General features: G+C 39.4%; 1 pseudogene; it reads right to left on the reverse strand.

The window, feature by feature from the left end:
- Positions 1-5,787, reverse strand: part of LOC138395647 (heterogeneous nuclear ribonucleoprotein A1-like) — a 59,935-nt pseudogene extending 54,148 nt beyond the window's left edge.
- Positions 5,788-6,000: the final 213 nt, after the last annotated feature.

Here is a 6,000-nt window from a genome sequence, read left to right on the forward strand (position 1 = left end):
TGGGTTCTGGCCTGCTGGCTTGTGCCCTGGGCTCTGGGATTCAATCTCTGACCAGGCCAGGGAGAAGAATGCTGGTCCCTAGTCACCCACAGGGTGCCCAAGCTGGATCATGTCTCTCCACTTTGAGGTTTGCCCTGCTCTGCTGGAATCACTGGACAGGTACCACCAGGAAGGGATAGTGGGTAGGGAACTCACAGTCTGAGCACTCCTCAGTCCACTGCAGGGTCCCCAAAGGAAAGGTCCCGTTTGCTGTAGATGCCTCCCAGTGGTGGCTAAATGTCTCTTTCTGCAGCCACAGGTATGGGAAAGGAATGGAAAAAATGAAACAATACGATGTCTGCTGATTGGCTGGGGTCTGTGGGGCGGGAAGCACCCCCACGGAGCTGGGAGCCTGGTTCCCTGTCCGTAAGAGGCTGTCTGTTCACTGGCGGCAGCAGTCTCTGGGCTGGTATCAACTGGTCTCTCCAGCAGCTTGGGAGCTTATCAGCAGTCAAAGATGCAAGGGAGGGGAAATTTAGCCACTTCACCTACCCTTTTAGCTGGTCTACAAGCCTCTCGGGACTTAATCCCTGTCAGTGCCTTTCACTTTCCTGTTCTGCTCCACAACCTTTTCCCATGGAGTCTTCGGCTATGTTCAGGCAGCCTTTCTTCTGACCCTTATCTAATCTATGTTTATCTGCCTGTTTGTTTTTTTCTCTTTCATCTAAAATTTCTCTTTCTTGCAGAGACACGCTGGGTGGAAGTGTTTCTCGTCCACCATCTTGCCTCCTACTCTGTCTTTTGATTGGAGAATTTAATCCATTTATATTCAAGGTAATTTTTAATAGGTAAAGACTTATAGCCATTTTGCTAATTGTTGCCTGGCTGTTTTCTAGAGCCTTGTTCCTTTCTTCCTCTCTTAATGTCTTTCTTTGTGGTTTGATGATTTTTCTATAGTGGTATGCTTTGATTTCTTTCTCTTTCCGTTTTGTGGATCTACTATAGGTTTTTGCTTTGTGTTTACATAAAATATCTTATAGTTTCAGCAGTCTATTTTAAGCTGCTAACAACTTAACATAGGTTGCACACAAAAACTCTACACTTTTACTACCCCCACATTTTATGTGTTGGGGGCCAAATTTATATATTTTTATATTGTATATTCATTCACAAATAATTATAGCTATAGCTACTTTTAATACTTTTGTCTTTCAATTTTTATACTAACATTAAAAGTGATTTACATACCACCATTACAGTATTAGTGTATTCTAAATTGATGATATATTAATATTTACCTTTACCAGTGAGTTTTATATTTTCATATGTTTTTTTTTTTTTTTTTGTTGAGACACAGTCTCACTTTGTTGCCCAGGCTAGAGTGAGTGCCGTGGCGTCAGCTTAGCTCACAGCAACCTCAGACTCCTCGGCTTAAGCGATCCTACTGCCTCAGCCTCCCGAGTAGCTGGGACTACAGGCATGCGCCACTATGCCCGGCTAATTTTTTCTATATAGATTTTTAGTTGTCCATATAATGTCTTTCTATTTTTAGTAGAGACGGGGTCTCGCTCAGGCTGGTCTCGAACTCCTGACCTTGAGCAATCCACCCGCCTCGGCCTCCCAGAGTGCTAGGATTACAGGCGTGAGCCACCGCGCCCGGCCAATATGTTTTCATCTAATTATCAGCCTTTCTTTTGCACTAGAAAAACTATCTTTAGCATTTATTGCAGGCAGATCTATTGGTGATCAACTTCCTCAGCTTTTGTTTGAGAAATTCTTTCTCTCTTCTTCATTTCTGAAAGATAGTATTCTTAATACCCATTGTTTTCTTTCAGCACATTGAATATATCATCCCACTGTGTTCTAGCCTATAAAATAGCTGCTTAGAAATGCTGATATCCTTTTTGGCATTTCCTTGTATGTGACATGCTTCTTTTCTCTTGCTTCTTTCAAGAGCCTCTCTTTATCTTTAATTATTGACAGTTTAATATAATGAACTGAAGTCTTCCTTGGGTTGAATATAATTGGAGAGCTTTGAATTTCAAGTACCTAGATGTCCATATTTCTCCCTAGATTCGGGAAGTTTTCAACCATTATGTCTTTAAATAAGCATTTACCTTATTTTCTCTCTCTTTTCCTTCAGTGATTCCCTTAATGCAAAAGTTAGCTATTTTGATGGTGTTCCTTAAATCCTATAGGTGTTTTTCATGCCTGTTCACTGTTATTTTTGTTATTGTTCTCTGCCTGGATAATCTTAAATGATCTGTCTTCAATTTCTCTTATTCCTTCTTGTGCTTGATCCATTGTCCTGTTGAAACTCTCTATTGATTTTTTTCTTTGTTTAGTCATTATGTTCTTCAGCTCCAAAATTTCTGTTTGGCTCTTTTTTAAAATTCTGTGTCTTTGTTGAACTTCTACTTTTGTTCTTGCATTGTTTTTCTGATTTCATTAAATTGTTTATTTGTGTTGTCTTGTAGCTCACTGAGCTTTCTTAAAGCAAGTATTTTGAATTATTTATCAGGCAATTTGTAGATTTGTTTTTAGGCAAATCTCCATTTTTGGGTGGTTAATTATTGGAATATTATTGTGTTCTTTTAGTTAGTGTCGTGTTTCATTGATTTTTATGTCCTCGAAATATTGCATTGCTCTTTCACATGTGAAGAATCAGTCACTCCCTCCAGTATTTATTGTCTGTCTTTGGGAGAGAAATGGCTTCACCAAACAGCCTGGCTGGGGATCTGAGTCTGTCTCACAGCTTTTCTGTGAACTTAACTGTTCCATAGCTCTTGGGTGGGATTTCTTAAGATTGTATGCCTCCTCTTGATCCTGTGGAGCCAGTCTAGGTCCCGAGAGATTCCCCTTTGTTTTCCCTAGAGCAGTGCCCTGGAATTATAAAGTTTGTGTGCCTTTTCTCAATCCTGCAAAGTCAAACTGACAGTCTTTGTGTGATGTTTTCACTTGCTGTCAATGGGGTACACTTGGGGAGCCAGCCTGGATTAGGGAGTGAGGTGTGTGGAACATTTAGAGTGCCTGTGGGTCAGGTGGGGATAAGGCCTCTCAAGTGGCTTGTGGACAGGCTTCCTGATGGAGTGATTAAAGGGAGCTGCAGTCTCTTTTTCCTGCTCCCAGCCTCTCCCAATCACTCAACCATGCTAATCACCTCAGTATTTTGGAGGGATGAGAAAGAAGTGGGTCTCTTAGGCAGCATCCTGCATGGCTGGAGGAGTTGGACCCTCACTTGCTATGCTTTCACTTTATCCTGTGGGGAAACTGTAGGCCAAAAGGGTCTCTCTTGGCATTGAGTTGTGCCACCTTGGGGGAGGGGTGATGTAGGTAAAATGAAAGTATTCTTCTTATCCTTGTCAATACATCTGTTCTAGGATTTTATAACCCAAATTTGTGCTGAAACTTCTCTGGTGGATTCCTGGACTTCCACACAAGTACTTTCATCTGTGGATAGTTGTCTAAATTGGTGCTTCTGTGTGGGATGACAGTAAAGAAAGTTCCTATTCTACTACCTTGCTCATGTTACTTTCTCCAATTATTTTTGCTAAGTGATTAGAAGATGGATAGGAGAGGAATTGCATAGCATTAGGGATAATGGCACCTCATAGTGTGAAGCTGAACATTTGCAAACACTTCTTAGAATATTTTTTCCCTTTTCCTTTATCTTTATTGAGATATAATTGACAACTAAAACTTGCATATATTTAAGATGTACAGTGTGATAATTTGATATACATATGCATCTTGAAATGATTACCACTATGAAGCTAATAAATATATCCATCCACGTCACATAGTTACCACTCCCAGAACATTTTATACACTGCTGCTTTGATTTCTTTTTTTTTTTTTAACCTTAGTAGGTTTCACAGCCTTTTATGTTATGGCAGGAAGACACATTGCTTATTCTTTGATTTTACCACAATCTCTAAATATACTCACCTCGGTCATTGTATGAAGTGTCTAGAGGATCAAAGAAAAAATATAAGATTATTAATTTCTCATAAGCAGATTTCTGTATTAATTTCTTAACAATCCAATAAATATCTAATTTATTTACCACTTTCCGTCGAATATGCATGTTGTAATCCTAAAAGAGAAGATGAAAACATAATGAGATTCTACCTTGACAAGTATATCTATTTTCTTATTAGATGAAAATCTGTTTACCACTTCCTCTTTCAGATGTCTGAGAGGAAAAATCTTTTAGGAAAGAAAAAAACATTAACTTTACCAACAGCGTCTTAAGACATAAGTTCATCCTTAGTCTCAATCCAAATACTAACCGATTTGTTCCTTTTTTCCAGATATTCCCACTTTCTTTGCATTCCATCTCAGAAAATGAAAAGGGGATGCCGTGGCCCTTTGCTCCTCCCTCATGTTCATTACAGATGAACTAAATAAGAAGGAGAAGAATGGACCAAGAATCTGAGTGTGGCGCATGGACAGCAAGCAGAGTGACCAAGGTTCCTCCTCTTCTTTCCTCAATTCTTAGGGATCTATATGCTTGTAGCATGTGTGTGTGTGCATTTTCATGTGTGTATGTGTGTGTATGTAATTGTTTACACAACCACAACCTCATAACCTTATAATTCTGGTTTGGTTGATGGGCCTAGTATGAACAACTTTAGTGGCCTCTAGCAGGAATGAGTTCTAGTGGCTGTTATTGAGTTCTGGAGATAGGACTAGTCAGAGAGACATCCATAGGCAGCCCTGGTGAGTGGATGTTGAGAGAGAACATTGAGTGTTGGAGTGTGAGTGTTAAGGATAGCCACAGTACACTGAAATTAGTAGTATGTGTGTGTCCCTGAAGACAAGTAGACAGTGCATTGGTTTCTCACCATAACCATAAAATTTCAAAACCTGGGTTCGATATCCAACTCCTCCCTTAGGTAGGTGTACTTGAGTTAAGTGTCAATCTTTTGACATTAGAAATTTCATCTTCTAGAATGAGGATGTTTTATTTACTTCATATATTATATTGTATAGCTTTCAAAGAGTCTTTTTACACATACTGTTCTATTGAATCTTCAGGCAAACCTGTGAATTATATATTTTATCTGCATTTTAAACATCCAGGAAATTGTTTCAGAGAGGTTCCTTTAGCTTTCTAAGCTCTTGGGGTAAATAGGAACTTGAATTCTTTTAATGGTCTTAAGAAAGGGAATTGTTTACCTTTTCCCAGAAAAATACACAATTCATGCATGTGTGTGTGTGTGTGTATGTGTATAATTTATTTATTGAGAGAGAGATTGATAGGCAGTTGGATATTATAACAACAAAAGATGTGCTGACGTAATAGGTCCTGCTCTCTAAAGAATACATTCCTCCATTACTTCTCTAGTAGTTCATAATCTATTTACCTCTACCATCCTCACAGTCCAGAAGTCCAGCACCTAGAGAAAAAAGGAAGAGAGAGCTCACGATTTTGCTTCTTGATTATTAGTGGGGCTTTATTTAAGGCCCTGAGAGCTAATGTAAACATGAACTCCTGATAGTGAATAATGACGTACATTAATTTACGTTGCAAGAACTAGGGATTGTTCATAAGTAACAGGAGCAGATGATGATAGGTGACAGTGCCAGTTGCTAGATTCATAATATTCGCCAAGCTAAATGATAATCAAAAGGAGCTTCAAAGTTGCTTGTACTTCTTGGTACTTGAGCACCTAGCTCCTGTTTTTTTCCTCTTGCCAGTCCTGGGCTATCTTTCTTAGCACCTTTGACATCTCTCCAGGTCTTTCCATGGAAAGTCAGCTTCATCTCTTCACATTTGATGTTGGTACTCTTCTTTTCAATCATAATCACCTCAGCTGTGTTCACTCTTATTATTCCAGGATACTTTAGATTTTTCTATCCAGCCACCTTACAGAGGCCCTTTTCACTAGCAGATTTAGACCTGCTGAACCATCTACTCTGGTATCTAAGGAGTCTGCTATTTCTATGGCTTGATATCTCCATTGCTGCTCTCAGACCATGGAAAGCATCTGAAGGGCACCTCAGAATCATGCAGGC

This window comes from Eulemur rufifrons, chromosome 15 (genome assembly GCF_041146395.1).
Source record: "Eulemur rufifrons isolate Redbay chromosome 15, OSU_ERuf_1, whole genome shotgun sequence".
Taxonomy (NCBI): domain Eukaryota; kingdom Metazoa; phylum Chordata; class Mammalia; order Primates; family Lemuridae; genus Eulemur; species Eulemur rufifrons.